General features: G+C 42.6%; 1 protein-coding gene across 1 annotated transcript in view; it reads right to left on the bottom strand.

Moving 5' to 3' along the window:
• The window catches only part of LOC147629563 (uncharacterized), a 51798-nt gene that overhangs the window by 15207 nt on the left and 18494 nt on the right, over positions 1 to 18097 (bottom strand). The gene's annotated exons all lie outside the window — the stretch shown is intronic.

Raw genomic sequence — 18097 nt, 5'->3', positions numbered from 1 at the left:
GGGATGTACTTGTGTTACTTAGGCGAAAGAAGGACAACACCTGGTAAATGTGTGTAGATTACAAGAGACTGAACAAAGTGACAATTAAGAACCGTTATGCTCTCCCTAGATCAGATGACCTAATTGATCGTTTAGTGGAAGCGAAGTATTTCACAAAGATAGATTTACGTACTGGCTACCACCAGATACGTATTCATGAAAGGCATGTTGAAAGAACCGCTTTTCGGACTAGGTATGGCCATTATGAATTTCTCATACTACCCTTTGGGTTGACCAATGCTCCAGCCACTTTCCAGCAAATGATGAACGATCTTTTTCGTGAATACTTGGAGAAGTTCGTGGTGATATTCCTGGACGATATTTTAGTATACAGTCGTGCTCTTGAGGATCATGTTAGTTACCTCGTGATTGTCTTGACTATTTTAAGATAGAATCGACTATATGCTAAATTTAGTAAATGTGAGTTTTTTATGACAGAAATCATTTATTTGAGACATAAGATCACACGAGACGGGTTGAGCATTAACCATGGCCGACTCTAGAAGGTTTTGGCTTAGCCGATACTGCAGACAGTGAGACAACTTTCTTCAGAAATCTATGCAAGAGTACTCTCAACTCACACTACCGATGACTGACTTGTTGAAAGATCGTGGACGTAAGTCGAATCAGCCTATCCCTTGGAATAACGATTTGGATATGGCCTTCAAACTTTTGAAAGATAAAGTCAAGGAAGCCCCTACCTTAGCACTACTCGATCCTAGTCGGCCTTATGTTCTTAAGACTGGCGCGAGCGACTATGCGATCGGGACTACTCTATTCCAAGATGTTAGACCTGTTGCTTTTGAGAGTCGAAAGCTGGACGACACTCAATCTCGTTGGTGGCTAACTCTTGAGAAGGAACTTTATGCTATCATTTATGCTCTCAAGGTTTGGAGGCATTATTTATATGGCTCCATGTTTGTGGTATTGACTAATCATCAATCAATCAAGTATGTGTGTGATGCGGATGATTTGAGAGGACGAAAAGCTAGATGGGCAGAGTTAATGCAAGATTTTTGATTTTGAGATATGCTATCGAAAGGGGTCCATGAATAGTGTAGCAAATGTGCTTAGTCGAATCAGAGAGGTGAATACTTTGTCGTTCATCGAGATTTCCACTGACTTGTTTCAGTGGAAATATGCTTAGTCGGATCAGAGAGGTGAATACTTTGTCGTTCATCAAGATTTCCACTGACTTGTTTCAGTCATTGAGAGGGCTTTGCAGGACTGATAGTTATTTTGGTCCATATTGACAAAGGGTCTGTCACCAGCCTGGACATTTCCCAGTATGAAAGGGATCTAGTGGACTCCAAGATGTCTAAATATTTGGAAAGTACAAGCTTTGGGAATGGGGGATTATCCTAGAATACAAAGGACCACACTCCTAAAATTTAGGAGATTTGCTATTTTTGGCCAACTCCGATGGAAATTCTGTTCGTGTCATTACATCTGGAATTGAGCAGATACCAAGAGTTAGCAAAATGCCTATGACTGAATGTCTACTAGTTGGGATATTTTTAGAGGTAAAGATTATGGGAGAACCCATCTCTTAGATTGGGACATGTGGCAAGAAAGTGGATCAAAGTGAGACAAGTGGCCTCACACTTATCAGAAAGTGGATCAAAGTGAGACAAGTGGCCTCACACTTGTCACTCCAGCTATTGTGTGGCTCTCCACTTGTCATCATAGCCTTCTCTTTCCATTTTCACTCATGGGAGCCCTAAATCTATAAATTGGAGCCCTCTTTCTTCATTAATGGAGGCTCTCTTGCTGCACACTATTCTCTACCACCGTTACAGGCTGTCCTAAGGATGGCTACTCTCTTTCTCTCTCTCTTGAAGGCTACCCATTTGTTGTACCAGCACTGTACCTCCTATACCCTTCATTGTACTTGTTGTACCGGCATTTGTACTTGTTGTAGCCATTGTATCGGTTGTACCAGCCACTGTACTTATTATACGAGCCACTGTACCTGCTATACCGGCTGAATGGAGCGTTGTACTTGCTGTACCAGCTCTATTGCATGAAGACCCGTGGTTTTTGGGAAAGAATCAGTACCCACACGGAGGTATATGGATTATATTATTGGCTCGGCATTTCTACAGCCTATGAAGCCGATCCCGTCAAGTGAGAATAGACTCCGTTGGACACCCACATGCGTAATAGCACAACTTAAATATCACAATTTGAATGGACAACTTAATAACAACTGAAAACTGAAATGAAATGAAATGTTGATCAATGGACACTAGCACTGGGGCCGGAACGGGCCGACCCCCCCTTAACATATGATATATTATTGGGAGTATTTAAAAAATACAATGCTCCATGGGTTCAATGAACCAGATGATGTCCATGTACAACTGGGATGAATACAATTACCAAACAAGAGACTCGAAGTAGACGTTTGAAGGAGAGCGATCCACTTGAGAAGTTTAGTCTCTACGGTCCTGTGCCTTCACTGGAATCCGCAGAGTGCCCCACTGGTGTTCCAGGACCACGCACAAACAGGCGCTCCCGTACTAACGCCTGGCTCTCCCGATCTCAGCACCCATGGACCGTGGTTCTCCAAAAGCTTGGACTACCCGGCACCGAACGGGTGTTAGCAGCAGAGAGTATCCCTTATGAGATTTACATCAAAGTCCTTTGCTTAAATCTCAATCCACTTACCTGTAGCTCGCTAGTGGAAGACAAATACCAGAGGCACCTAAGTGCAGCTGTTGGAGAAGGACACCAGGGCGCAGCAGCCTGTTGGCAAGAGAGAAGAGTGCGCAGCCGCGTGGATGGGTGGCAAGACGACGTTGCCATAAATAATCTCAAACGGGGTCTTTCCCATGGAGGCATGGATCGTATTGTTGTAGGCAAACTCAACAAGTGGAAGATACTTCTCCCATGCAGTCTTTTGATCTGCCACATAACACTTCAACACGGTTGAATTTGCAGCTTCACTTTGGCCATCCGTTTGGGGATGATAAGCTGATGAAAACTCATGTTTAGTGCCCATGTTATCAAATAAAGCCCTCCAGAAGAGGCTCGTAGTTATGGAATCTCTATCCCCAACAATGGATTTAGGCATACCATGATGTTTGAAAATATTAGCAAGAAAAAGCTTTACCATATGATCAACTTTAATGGTTTTCTTGACGGGCAAGAAATGAGCTTGCTTGCTAAACCTGTCCACAATGGTCCAAATAGCATCATTCCCATGCTGGGATCTAGGCAAGTCCATAATAAAATCCATAGTAATACTTTCCCAAGGTTGTGAGGGAATAGGCAATGGCTGAAGCAAACCTGGAGGTTTTTGCTTGTCAAATTTCACCTTTTGGCAAGTAATACATGCACGTACATATGCCTCAATGTCTTTACACATGCTTGGCCAAAAGAAATATCTCTCAATCATGCGTGTAGTGGGCATGATACCTCTATGACCAGCATAAGGTGGAGCGTGACATTCCTCCATAACCTTTGGACGCAAATCCTTTACCACACATAGGCAGTTATCCTTCATAAGATAACCCTCGTTGATAACATAAGAGGCATGTGAGTGACCAGCCATCAAATCAGTCCATATATGGCAAAAATCAGCATCCAAATGATACAAATCTCGCATAGCAGATAAGTCCCCATGAGAGGCCACTGAAATTGCAGCCACATAAGGCCTCCTGGATAATGCATCTGCCACCACATTTTTCTTTCCCGGAGTATGCACAATCTGAAAATGAAACATGGAAAGAAAGTTTGCCATTCTCATCTGCTTCTCCGAAAGTTTCGTTTGAGATAGAAAGTATCTCAAGCTTTGATGATATGTCTTGACTACAAATTCAGCCCTAAGAAGATAATGTTTTCATATCTTTAAGGCATGAATTACAGCCAAGAGCTCTTTCTCATAGATATCCATGTGAAGCTCAGCATCATGCAAACGACGGCTCTCATATGCAACTGCATGCCCTTCTTGATTTAGGACAGCCCCTATACAGTCGCCACAAGCATCCCATTCCACTACAAATGACTTCTGCAAGTCGGGAACAATTAATACGGGTCCGCATATGATAGCATGCTTGAGCTGCAAAAAGGCATCCTGTTCTTTTGGGGTCCATTTGAAAGTGGTTTTCTTCTTTGTGAGATCATGAAGAGGGGTGGCTATCATAGCAAAATGCCTTATGAAACGTCTATAATCTATACCAACTACAAATTCCAAGGAAAATTATTATCATTGGAATTAAAGTATAATTAATACCTAATAAGTGCACACCTATCTTATCTAGGCTGAGTTCCTAGATTTCTATGTCCTAAATAGAGAAGAGTTTATACAAAAAAGGCTTGATTGTGCATATGTGAGCCCTGAGATTTGAGCCTAGAGATGTGAACCTATATATGTGAGCCCATATATATAAACCTAGACATGTGAACCTACTACAGACATGAGCCTAAAGATGTGAACCCACATGACAGACATAAGACCATACATGTGAACCTATAGACATGGCATGTAGACGTGAACCTTGACATGTGAGCCAAGAAAAAAAAACAAAATCCTCCAAAAAATCATTTTTTTTAAATGTTTGAAACCAATCCCATATTCGATCCATAGGCACCAGGGACACTTGATATGAACGCAATCTGGACTAATTATGAACATAATCCCAGAAAACTACGTACTTGATGTACGTTTTGCAATTCTGGCCAATTCCGAATGGTTTCTATCTTTGCAGGATCCTTGGATACAATGTGATCCAAATAATGTATTTCTGAAAGAAAGAACTCACTTTTCTTAGCATTAATGAAAAGTTTATGCTTCCGCAACTCTTCGAACACTGTGACCAAATGAGTTCTATGTTCCTGCTCATTCTTGGAGAAAACTAAGATGTCATCAAAGAATACACCTGTGAATTTGCGATGTGGTCGGAATATCCTATCCATCATATGATTAAATGTGGCAGGAGCATCGGTGAGACCAAAAGACATCACCAAAAATTCATATAATCCAAAAGCTATCCTGAATGCAGTTTTATGGAGATCTTGTGGCACCACTCGTATTTGGTGATAACCACTCTTCAAATCAAGACGGCTAAAACAAGCCGAGTCATCAAGCTTATCCAAAATGTCATCAATACGTGGGATTGGGAATCTATTCTTGATGGTAAGCTTATTTAAAGCTCTATAGTCCACACACATGCGGAATGACCCGTCTTTCTTTTGAACAAGAAGCACGGGAGAGCAATAAGGTGAGGAACTTGGCTAAACCAAACCTTTCTCTAAAAGCTCATTTACCTGCTTCATGATCTCTTCTTGTTGTGCGGCACTCACACGGTATGTGGGTTTGTTAGGTGGAGAATTGCCTGGCACAAGATCTATGCGATGATTCTCGGGCCTTTGGGAGGTAATTCACCTGGCAATGCATCAGCGAAACAATCGTTGAATGCATGAAGAAAATTCAGCCTATTGTAAGTCATAGCATCCACATTTTGATGACTTGGTGCAATGCTATCACGAACAAAAATCAAGTACGTAGAAAGACTCTTTTTCATTGCTTTATTAATCTCGATGTGAGATACAAGTGGGATGGAATCCCCTTCCTTGCCGGCATCAATGAAATGCATGCGGCCTCTATGTTTGTCTTGTACCCTTTGCGGGGCTCAAGCCTATGATGCCATGGCTGCCCAGCAATACATCACATCCATTAAGTGGTGCAACTAAGAAATGCTCATTATCAAGGTAACCCTGGATATGTGTGCGCAACTTCCCTATTAGTGGGGTAACATGCACCTCTTTACCAACAAAGGCATCTTCTGCTTCAATCTGAGGTCCCATGTTCTCAACCTCAATACCCAAGGCAGCTGCCATTTGAATAGAGATGAAGTTATCGGTTACACAATCATCAAACATGAATAAGGCGGGCTGATCCTTGATTTGACCCCATGCTTTGCATACCATCCGCTCTTTTGCATCATGTTTTGTGTTTCCCTGCACATCGGGAATTGCATGCACATTAGCCTTGGTTTGCTTGTCCTAATGCTTTGGTTTGCGGTCAGGGCATTGTCTAAACATGTGCTCTTTGCTGCCTCAAGAAAAACATTTCTCTTCCATGGCATATTGCTTCCTTTGCTCGGGGGTCAAGCCAAATTTGTTCTTCTTTGGGCCATGATCTTTAGATGAAGTATTTTCAGCTTTTCCTCCCTTTTGGATCTCCCGGAAGCTCTTTTTAGGTGGCTGTCCACCTTTTTGCAGATTTGGGACAGCCTTATCTTTGCCCTTTGAACCGCCTTGATCTTGCTTAATTTTGAGCACCAATTGCTCCGTAGCAAGAGCAGAGGCTATAAGCTGTTGCAAAGTGTGTTTCGGGGTGCAATTCAATGCCCGAATGATAAGCTGGTTGCAATCTGGAGCGAAACTTTCTCTTTCTTTCATCCTCAGTGATTTGCATAAAAGGAGTTACCTCAAGCAACACTTTCCAAAACTTATTGACATACTGTTGCATGTTGCACACTTTCATTATCTCTTTGCTCAAGTCTATCCCACTTTTGGGTGAGAGTTTGCTCGGCATTAGGTGGCAAGAACTGAGCATAAAATCTGTCCTTAAACTCTTTCCAGGTGCAAATGGGGTCTTTGGTGATCTTTTCAGTGATCCACCAATGAGCAACAGTCTCCTTCAAGAACATGCTAGCATGGCGTACTTTAGACTTCTCAGTGAAGTCCTCATCGCTAAAAGCAATGTCAAACTGTGCCACAAATGCTAACACTTTGGAAGCATCATGCTCTCCATGAAAAACATCAAACGTAACGGACTTGTCACCTGCTTTAAATTCCTTGAGCTTTCTGGCATGAGGCTCATGGTCCTCTCTTTTTCTTTTCCCCTTATCCAACGGGGTAGCCCTATCTGCATGGGCTCCATGGGCCATCATGGAAGTTTCATGAAGCACGGTGGCATGTGCTCCACGAACCTGAGAATCAGATGCATGTGACCTTCCTGTATAAGGCAATGTCTCTCCATGAGACAACTCAGTAGGCAAGGCTCTTCTAGTGGCAGACCTGTCACCCCCTCCATGGGATACATGTCTTGAATGCATGTGACCATCATGCCCTCCATGAGCACTAGCATACATATACCTGTCAATCTTTGTGCCTTGTGGAGAAGATGCATGACGAGAGGTGACTGTCACCTCTTCCCTTTGCATAAAAGACCTCAATCCAAGGTTGCTGTCGTACGTACGTACGGTACAGCCGTACGGCACGGTACGTTACCGTATTGTACGGATCCGTGCGCAATCATTTTAAAAAAAAATAAAAATATGTGGCGTGTGTGGCGAGGCGCGTGTGTGGCGATCAGGCGCTTGTAGATAAGCGACCAAATTTTGGGCATTTTGTGTGTACTTGCAAAATCGAGTGTCCTGTGTGTACCTGCAAAACTTTGCAGAGCAAATTTCCTCGCTCTCTCTCCCGCCCAGACTTCATCATGCTGCGCAAGACTAACCCGAACTGGGTAATCCACACCAATGTCCTGAGGGTTGTTAACACCCCTTCTCAGCAAGGGTCAGGTACTCGGCTATGGGCATGCAAGTATTGCAGGGAGCAGTACATTAGCACCATAACTTGCGTCATCAAGCACATGACAGGTATTGGGTGCACCAATCAATGTGGTCCATGTGATAAAATACCACAAGCTTTGAGGGACCAATTGATTGCGGAGAATTGTCCTGCAATGGGTGGTGCAAGCAGTGTTAAGAGGTTGTGAAAGTACGCGAGATGCTCTCCATGATGCTTTTATTGGAGATGTTACAGGTTCAGGTACACTAGATGAGGGTGAAAGTCTTTTGGCTTCAGCCCAACAATCCACCACAGGCAGGAAGAGGGCACGTATTGCCGATGATGAGGACCTCCTGCCACAAGATGCGAGAGGTACTGGGGAGGCATCAAAGCAATCCACTCTGCGTTCTTGTATCTCATCACAAGCTTGGGTAAAGGAGCAGCAAAGGGTGGCAGAAATGGAGATTTGTCGTACTCTTATTGAGTGTAATATATCCTTCAATGTGTTAAGGACAGACCAATGGAAAAGAATGGTGAAAGCAATTGCGCAGGTAGGGCCTACTGAGACGTGGACAGGTCTTGAGTATACGAAGATGCGTACATCCATGTTGGATGAGCAGAAGGCCTTGATAGACAAGGCGCTCACTCCTGTGAAAGCAGGTTGGCAGGAGTTTGGATGCACTATTATTTCAGATAGGTGGGTAGACATTCGCAAGAGACACATAATCAATATCCTTGTGTCATCTTGCTTGGGCACCTATTTCTTGTGTGCCATGGATGCAGGGAGAGCAGGAGACAGGATCACAGGGGAGCTCATTTATAGCCACATTCGACAGGCTATCCTTGAGGTTGGGGAGGACAATGTTGTGCAGGTGGTGACCGACAACGCCTCTAACTGCAAGGCAATGGGTTAATAGTGTGGACTCCATGTGCTGCCCATTGTCTTGATTTACTTATGGAAGACATTGGGAAGCTTGTTTGGGTGCAGCCCATTGTTGCAGATGCTGTAAAGATCACCACCTTCTTCCGCAAGAAGCATCAGGCTCCTTCAAGATAAGAGATTTACTATCATCAACAGTTGTGGATCCAAGGTGGCGATAGATGCATCATTCAGAGGATGAGCGTACAAAATACTTGCAGAGGCGGATCTTGGATAATGATTTTTGGCAGCAAGTTCATAGCCTTTCAGTTGCACTTAAGCCCGTGTATTTCCTTCTCCGACTTATAGACATGGAGGGCTCAACTTTGGGGCTGGTCTTTCATTTGTTTATGCAAATGAAAGACCATGTTGCTCAATGCTCCATGATGACTGCTCAACGGTAAGCAATAGTTCTAATTTCTTCCTCTTTCTTTGATTTTTATGACTTCTCGATTCTCGATTCTCATGACATGTCAGGACTGACATGTGTACACTTAGCACTATAACCTAAGACATGTATTTTCAATCTCTCATTTTCAGCCGAGGTGAGATCTTGGACATTGTAGACAAACGGAGGACATTCATGAGCCGTCCCATCCATGCGATGGCTGCCATGCTCCATCCTCTCTACAGGTCGCCAGAGCTATGGAATAATACTGCTTTGAGCATGAAGCAGTCAGAGTATGTTGGAAGGATGTTCTCAGAGGAGGAGCAACTTCAGATCAATAGAGAGTTCACCACCTACATGAGTGGTATTAGTGCTTCATTTGCGAGACCTGTGTCATTGAGGAAGGAAGCCATGAAATTCCCTTTGACATGGTGGCACTCTTATGGAAGGGTTGGTCTTCCAAACCTTTCACGCTTTGCTCTTCGTGTTCTATCTCAGGTAACTTGTAATTAATCTCTACTGGAAGATTCTTGGCAGAGGTGATGTGAGGCTTGTGTTTTCAGATGGCTCACAGCTTATGCTCCATGATGTCAGGCATGTGCCTGAGATCAAGAAGAATCTGCTTTCTACTGGACAGCTTGATGATGCTGATTATGTTACCACATTTGGTAGTGGAAAGTGGAAGATTAGTAAGGGCTCTCTGGTTGTTGCCAGAGGCTCTAAGGTGGACACTCTTTACTTTATGCATGCAGGTGTTTGTCACCATGCTAATGTAAATGCAACCGAGCTGCCGGAAATTTCTATGTGGCATAGCCGGTTGGGACACATGAGTGTCAAGGGAATGGAGCAATTGTCTCGTTTGGGTTACTTGCCTTCTCTAAAGTTTTCAAGTTTTCAGTTTTGTGAGCATTGTATATATGGCAGGCAACTCCAGTGCCCCCACAAGAAAGCTCTTGGACAGAAAGATGCTCAGTTAGAGCTTGTGCATACAGATGTATGTGAGATGCCTCAGCTTTCTTTGGGAGGGGCAAAATACTTTGTCTTTCTTTTCCTTCATTTAAGGGCACTTTGCCTTTAAGTGGGAGGTTGTTGGGGTAAAGGCGTTATGTCCACCCTTATAGTGTGTACAAGCCCATAAGTTATAGTACAATGTACACTTAGTACTTTTAATGTACTAAGTGCACCATGTGTACTAGTGCAATATACATGTGTGATAGGGGAGTCACACACTCATGCCTCATGAGTTGACTTATCCCCACAACTCTCTCTCTCTCTCTCTCCCTTGTTCTTCTCTGTGTATGTCTCCCACATTAACCAAACCCTAATTGTCCCACACACTGAGCAGCGCACATCAGTATCTACATCAAGACCGCAGAAGGTTACGCCCTCTGCGGAAGGAGATTCAAATGTGGTGAACGTGGGAGAGGTGGCTGCACAGGCGGGCAATCTAGTAAAGAAGGTTGCCCAGCTCGAGCGCGCAGCCACCTATGCTCGAGTTCGTACAAACGAACATAGCGGAGATGTCTTACAAGTAAGCTTACATATCTCTCTCTCTCTCACTCTTCTCTTATTAGCATTTTTTTTTTCATTTGACGCCTGTCGAGATGTCGTGGCATTTTAGGCCACCCCCGCTGTTAAGGCTAGGGATAGAGTTCTTACTCTCCTACCTCTTGTATGATTGTCGTTTTGAATGGAATAAATTTTCATTTTGAAGAAAAAAAATAGGTTACTGTTGAATGCAATGAATGGAAGACAACAAGTTAAGAATGCAATGGAGTGTACTTGTAAATGGATAGAGTGAAAGTACAAGTGAGGGGTCATATAGACCCAAGTACACCCTAGTGTCCTACGTAGATGTCCAATGTGTAAATGGCCTAATTGAGTCCTAAAGCCGTACCAAGGCTAAAGTGGCAACAAACCCTCCTGTTTTACAGAAGCAAATGCAGTAGATGAATTTGTAATTTCAGACATAAATTTATGGCATGAGATATTGGGACCTCTCAACTATGGTAGTCTCGTGAATATGCATTTTAAGGATATGGTAGTGGACCTTCCACAGATGCTTAAACTTACCAAACATGTCTGTGAGGGCTGCTTGTTGGAAAACGTGCATCGGTTCTCATTTCCAAAAAATGGGACCCTTAGCGCATCCAGAAACTTGCACTTAGTACATGGTGATGTACGCAGACCAATGCAGACAACATCACTTGGGGGGTACTCATACTTTGTCGTCTTTGTGGATGACTTTACCAAGCACACTTGGCTTTAACCCTTCAAATCTAAGTCCGATGTCTTTTCTTGTTTCAAGCCTGTCCTTGCCATGGCTGAAAATGAGAGTGGAAACAAGCTCTTGTCCCTCTGCAATGATAAGGGAGTAAGTACACGTCCCTTGAACTTTCTGATTTTTTAGCAGCATAAGAAATTATACATCAGCACATAGTGTCATATGGAGTTGCAGAGTGGAAGAATTGGACATTGATGGAAATGGCCAGATGCATGCTTAAAGGGGAAGTCTTTACCCAACAAGTTTTGGTTGGATGCAATTATGTGTGCCAACTATGTGCTCAATAGAGCACCCACAGAGCATAATTGCATTGAGATTTGGCTTGTTGGTTTTAGAAGTTTATAAAGTCTTGTGAAGTTTATGCATTGATGCATCATGATGATGTAATACATTTGCTTTAAATTGTATTTATCTTGCATTTTTTAAACATTTTATCTCTTGCCACTTGTTATTGTTATTTGTATAGGTGGTGGGCTATGTTGCACTCGGCATGTCGTTGATCGATGGTTCAGAAACTGCAACGACAATTATATCCTTGCATGCAGAGATGTTTCCAGATTTGTTCTCACTACAAAAAAAAGACGCACTTGCATACTTACTCAGTCAGAGTGAGTCCAACTAATAATTAATAATGTAGAGATTTGTCTATATCTGAGAGATGATCTTTTTAATATAGGTTTCTTGTGAACCTGTGTAGGAGGGGTTTAGGAAGACGTTGAGAAACTAATTGGAAATAATGACAAATTGATTGGTAAATTGAGTTTCTGGTTTGATTTTCATAAATAATTCTCTCTTAAGATTTTTGGAATGAAGAACCCTCTCTTATGTGGAGATTGTATTGTGCAGATGAAGTTCAACAATGCAAGGCTGAGATTAAAAATTGCAAACAAGAATGCAAGGCTGAGATTAAAAATTGCAAACAAGAATGCAAGGCTGAGATTAAAAATTGCAAACAAGAATGCAAGGCTGAGATTAAAAATTGCAAACAAGAATGCAAGGCTGAGATTAAAAAATACAAACAAGAGATCACAAGGGTTAATATGACAATTGTGCTTGCTTGTTTAGGACTTGCCACTCTAATTATACTTCGGTCCCATGTTTCATTTGGAGTTCACATGAAATAGACAGAGATTTTACTTATACTGCATGCTTTTTTGCTCTTGCATGGGGTAAAAGTTCCTGACCTGGAAATGTTAATCAATGGATGGGCTTGGAGCTAGAGGGGTCTTTGGTACTAGAAATATTGTAAATAGACTTGTTTTATGAGTTGCTGAGTTTTTGTAGGATAGCACACTGAAAGGTGATTTGAAGGGCTAATCTGATAAGGCAATACATGTTTGTCGTCACACTGAAATTGTTGATCCTTTGGAAAATCTTGAGAAATAATAAATATGTTGCGTTCTAGTAAAGCTGTAAATGAATATTTATAAAGCTTAATATGTGGACTAGTGCAATGAGTGCATATCTAGCTGAACTTGGCCTGGGTGGTGGCCAATGTTTGGTTGCTGAATGGCTGGTGGCAGGACGGACAAGGTTGGTGGTTGGCCAATGGTTGAGCAGGCGGTGGCGGGCCTTGGTTGGGCGGTGGACGGTGGTTAGCCGGTTGTTGGCTGGCCTAGCTATGGGGTGTATGGTTGGCCTAAAAAAGCTCGCTCATAAGTATGCTCAAATTCAAGATGAGCATCAGTCACACTATCATCATCATCTTGCACATCATGAACTTTTGTTGACTCTTCGATATGAGTTATGGCTTTTAATCATAGAAGCATCTTCTGACGCTGCAGCACGATCATCAAGCTTCAAGACCTGTACACCTATGGTCGGCCAGCCTGACTGGGTTGACCATCATCAGCCAGCTCATAGGGCCAACATGGTTGACCAACTGGTCGTCCAGCTGACGGGTCGGCCAGCTGGGCTGCTGGCCATGTGTGGCCCAACTCGGGTCAAGCCCCGAGTGGCCTTCTCTCTCTGCCCTGACTGTCCCATCATCAGCCAGACACAAGAAAAAGACACACTCTTTGCACTTATCCATCTAGCCTCTCTCCAAGTGGGCACACCCATAACGAAGGCCCTCTCTCTGGCTACACACAAGAGATGTACCTAATGGTAACATCCTCTTATTGACAAAAAGGACAAGCGAGGGGCTTCAACAAATTGGAGAACAGAAGATGACATTGATTAGTAATGAGAATAATGAGGAAAAGGACGATGATTTACAGACCGAATTATATATAAAAGAGGAGACATAAGTATTATTTTTGTCGAAACAGGATAATGAACATATGGGTGTACAGGTCTTGAAGTTTGATGATCGTGCTGCAGCGTCAGAAGATGCTTCTATGGTTAAAAGCCATAACTCATATCGAAGAGTCAACAAAAGTTCATGATGTGCAAGATGATGATGATAGTGTGACTGATGCTCATCTTGAATTTGAGCATACTTATGAGCGAGCTTTTTTAGGCCAACCATACACCCCATAGCTAGGCCAGTCAACAACCGGCTAACCACCGTCCACCGCCCAACCAAGGCCGGCCACCGCCTGCTCAATCATTGGCCAACCACCAACCTTGCCCGCCCAGCCACCAGCCATTCAGCAACCAAACATTGGCCACCACCCAGGCCAAGTTCAGCTAGATATGCACTCATTGCACTAGTCCACATATTAAGCTTTATAAATATTCATTTACAGCTTTACTAGATATGCACTCATTGCACTAGTCCACATATTAAGCTTTATAAATATTCATTTACAGCTTTACTAGAACGCAACATATTTATTATTTCTCAAGAGTTTCCAAAGGATCAACAATTTCACTGTGACGACAAACATGTATTGCCTTATCAGATTAGCCCTTCAAATCACCTTTCAGTATGCTATCCTACAAAAACTCAGCAACTCATAAAGCAGGTCTATTTACAATATTTCTGGTACCAAAGACCCCTCTAGCTCCAAGCCCATCCATTGATTAACATTTCCAAGTCAGAAACTTTTACCCCATGCAAGAGCAAAAAACCATGCAGTATAAGTAAAATCTCTGTCTATTTCATGTGAACTCCAAATGAAACATGCAATTAAAGTAGCAAGTCCTAAACAAGCAAGCACAATTGTCATATTAACCCTTGTGATCTCTTGTTTGCATTTTTTAATCTCAGCCTTGCATTCTTTAATCTCAGCCTTGCATTCTTGTTTGCAATTTTTAATCTCAGCCTTGCACTCTTGTTTGCAATTTTTAATCTCAGCCTTGCATTGTTGAACTTCATCTGCACAATACAATCTCCACATAAGAGAGGGTTTTTCATTCCAAAAATCTTAAGAGAGAATTATTTATGAAAATCAAACCAGAAACTCAATTTACCAGTCAATTTGTCATTATTTCCAATTAGTTTCTCAACGTCTTCGTAAACCCCTCCTACACAGGTTTACAAAAAATCTATATTAAAAAGATCATCTCTCAGATATAGACAAATCTCTACATTATTAATTATCAGTTGGACTCACTCTGACTGAGTAAGTATGCAAGTGCGCCTTTCTCTTGTAGTGAGAACAAATCTGGAAACATCTCTACATGCAAGGATATAATTGTCGCTGCAGTTTTTGAGCCATCGATCAACGACATGCCGAGTGCTGCATAGCCCACCAACTATACAAATAACAATAACAAGTGGCAAGAGATAAAATGTTTAAAAAATGCAAGAGAAATACAATTTAAAGCAAATGTATTACATCAGCATGATGCATCAATGCATAAACTTCACAAGACTTTATAAACTTCTAAAACCAACAAGCCAAATCTCAATGCAATTGTGCTCTGTGGGTGCTCTATTGAGCACATAGTTGGCACACATAATTGCATCCAACCAAAACTTGTTGGGTACAGACTTTCCCTTAAGCATGCATCGGGCCATTTCCATCAATGTCCAATTCTTTCTCTGCAACTCCATATGGCACTATGCGCTGATGTATAATTTCTTGTGCTGCTAAAAAATCAGAAAGTTCAAGGGACGTGTACTTACCCCCCTTATCACTGCAGAGGGACAAAAGTTTGTTTCCACTCTCATTTTCAGCCATGGCAAGGAAAGGCTTGAAACAAGAAAAGATATCAGACTTAGATTTGAAGGGTTAAAGCCAAGTGTGCTTGGTAAAGTCATCCACAAAGACGACAAAGTATGAGTACCCCCCAAGTGATGATATCTACATTGGTCTGTGTACATCACCATGTACTAAGTGCAAGTTCCTGGATGCACTAACGGTCCCATTTTTTGGAAATAAGAACCGATGCACGTTTCCCAACAAGCAGCCCTCACAGACATGTTTGGTAAGTTTAAGCATCTGTGGAAGGTCCACTACGATATCCTTAAAATGCATATTCACCAGACTACCATAGTTGAGAGGTCCCAATATCTCATGCCATAAATGTATGTCTGAAATTACAAATTCATCTGCTGCATTTGCTTCTGTAACAGGAGGGTTTGTTGCCACTTTAGCCACGGCTTTAGGGCTCAATTAGGCCATTTACACATTGGACATCTACGTAGGACACTAGGGTGTACTTGGGTCTATATGACCCCTCACTTGTACTTTCACTCTATCCATTTGCAAGTACACTCCATTGCATTCTTAACTTGTTGTCTTCCATTCATTGCATTCAACAATAACCTATTTTTTTCCTTCAAAATGAAAATTTATTCCATTCAAAACGACAATCATACAAGAGGTAGGAGAGTAAGAACTCTATCCCTAGCCTCAACAACGGGGGTGGCCTAAAATGCCAAGACATCTCGACAGGCGTCAAATGAAAAAAAAAATGCTAATAAGAGAAGAGTGAGAGAGAGAGAGAGATATGTAAGCTTACTTGTAAGACATCCCCGCTATGCTCGTTTGTACGAACTCGAGCATAGGTGGCTGCGCGCTTGAGCTGGGCAACCTTCTTCACTAGGTTGCTCCCCTGTGCAGCCACCTCTCCCACGTTCACCACATTTGAATCTCCTTCCGCAGAGGGCGTAACCTTCTGCGGTCTCGATGTAGATACTGATGTGCGCTGCTCAGGAGTCTTCATGTGCATAGAAATAACCGATGCCTCAATGCCCTATAATAACAAAACATTTATAAAGAGAAATATATTGAGAGGAATAAAATAAAACGCATGAATTAAATACATAGAACTAGACGTGTGTGTGTGTGTGTGTGTGTGTGTGTGTGAGAGAGAGAGAGAGAGAGAGAGAGACCATACCGATGAATTCGTGGTGGTTGAAGGGAGGACAGGGGTTATCTCCCCATCATCAGACCATCCCTGTATGTACAAGTCTATTTCTATGTTCTCTAAACTTGAGCTTGTACTTGTTATCTGCTTCTCTTTGTTCAAAATTTGCTCAATCTCTTCATGAAAGCGATTCACCTCCTGCAAATAAACATATGTTTCTATCAGAGAAGGAACCATCTCATAGGTTAGTTCAATCAAGCCCTGTTGTAAGTATTAGAAATATTTGAGATTCTTTATGAAAAAAAATTCTGTGAAGGAAACTATACAAAAACCAGTCGTATTGTTACACAATTTCCCTTCGTATGGAGCATAGAGGAAAATAACATGAGATTAAGGGCTTACTGCCAAGGCCCAATATCAGATATGTTGGCTGCCAGGCGGCAACCCAAGGTTGTACTGGGTATGAGGGGTCCCACTCACCCGTACTCTAGCCACGCGTGCCTCCTCTAGTCTCCAAAAAGCCGGCTGGAACTGAAGGAAGAGCCAGGCGCACCACTATTTTCTGTAATTTTCTTTGTTCGATTGCTGTCCTTGATTGGGATTCTGCACGCAACCAGTTCACATAACATACTCTGAAATTTCAGGTAGAATTCCATGCACAGCTCGCATAATATCTGATCAGGCTCTGTCCAACACCATCCTTTCAATCACGAACTGTGCGCAAGACTGTAGTGCGGCCTATTCTATTGATTGACAGCCTGGTTCAAGTTTGTTACAGTTTGGTACAATTTCTGAATTAGATTCTCTGTCCGATTCAGTTTTGCTCAACTTCTGGGCAGCCTGTTTAGTCCTCCCAAGGGCTTTTCTTTCACATGGCCTAACCATGAAAATTAGGGTTTCTGGACAACAATTATTCTCTCCTTGTTTCGGGCATCTTTGCTGTCCAGAAACCCTGAAAATTAGGGTTTCTGGACAGCAATTATTATCTCCTTGTTTGGGACACTCAGAGCTCGATTTTATCAAGATAATACTCTGAAATTCAGAACAGAATTTTTAGCATAACTATTATGTCGTCCTCACATCTAGAAGAGGCTCTGGCCACCCAAGTTCATGGAACTAGAACGTCCCATGTGCAGGAAGGGAGAGTGTTCAGAGATGAAGATTCTTACAAGGAATTAGCTGCCCAATTTAAAGAGGCAAGCAAGGATCCACTTTTCCATAGACTTGTGAATGCCATCCCCATGGGTTCAACGGATATTGTCAATCATGTGACTCCAACAACTCAAAAAGCACCACAGGGGCATACGTCATGATCATCTCAGAAAGGCTCCCATGGGAGCCTGTTAAGGCTTCTAAGAAGAACATCCCAAAGAAAAGAAAAAGAGATTCTTCTAGCCCCGACCCTTCCTCAGGATCATCATCATCCCGCAGTTCCTCATCCAAGAAGAGTTCACCTTCCACTTCTCCTCGTCAAAATGTAAAAAGGCATCAAAAGGAATTCAAAGGAGGCAGGAAATCTATTTGGTTTACCACCTATGATGGAGACTACGATGAAAACACAAAGGCTCTACAATTTACGAGTCTGAGGCTGGTGATCATGCTTTCTTCATGCAGTCTAGACAGAGGCGAGGTCCCACACACTTTTACATTATGGCTCCGCAGGATATATTTCTGACCCCCGTTCCAGCTTAGGATTCGCTGCCTACTTCATCGGCAGGTTCAGCCTGGGAGGTGATCTCGG

The sequence above is a fragment of the Cibotium barometz genome, chromosome 17 (genome assembly GCF_041138505.1).
Source record: "Cibotium barometz isolate CiBa-2024 chromosome 17, ASM4113850v1, whole genome shotgun sequence".
NCBI classification, from domain to species: domain Eukaryota; kingdom Viridiplantae; phylum Streptophyta; class Polypodiopsida; order Cyatheales; family Cibotiaceae; genus Cibotium; species Cibotium barometz.
Note: the sequence above shows the minus strand (reverse complement) of the source record. Positions and strands in the feature narration are given on the sequence as shown.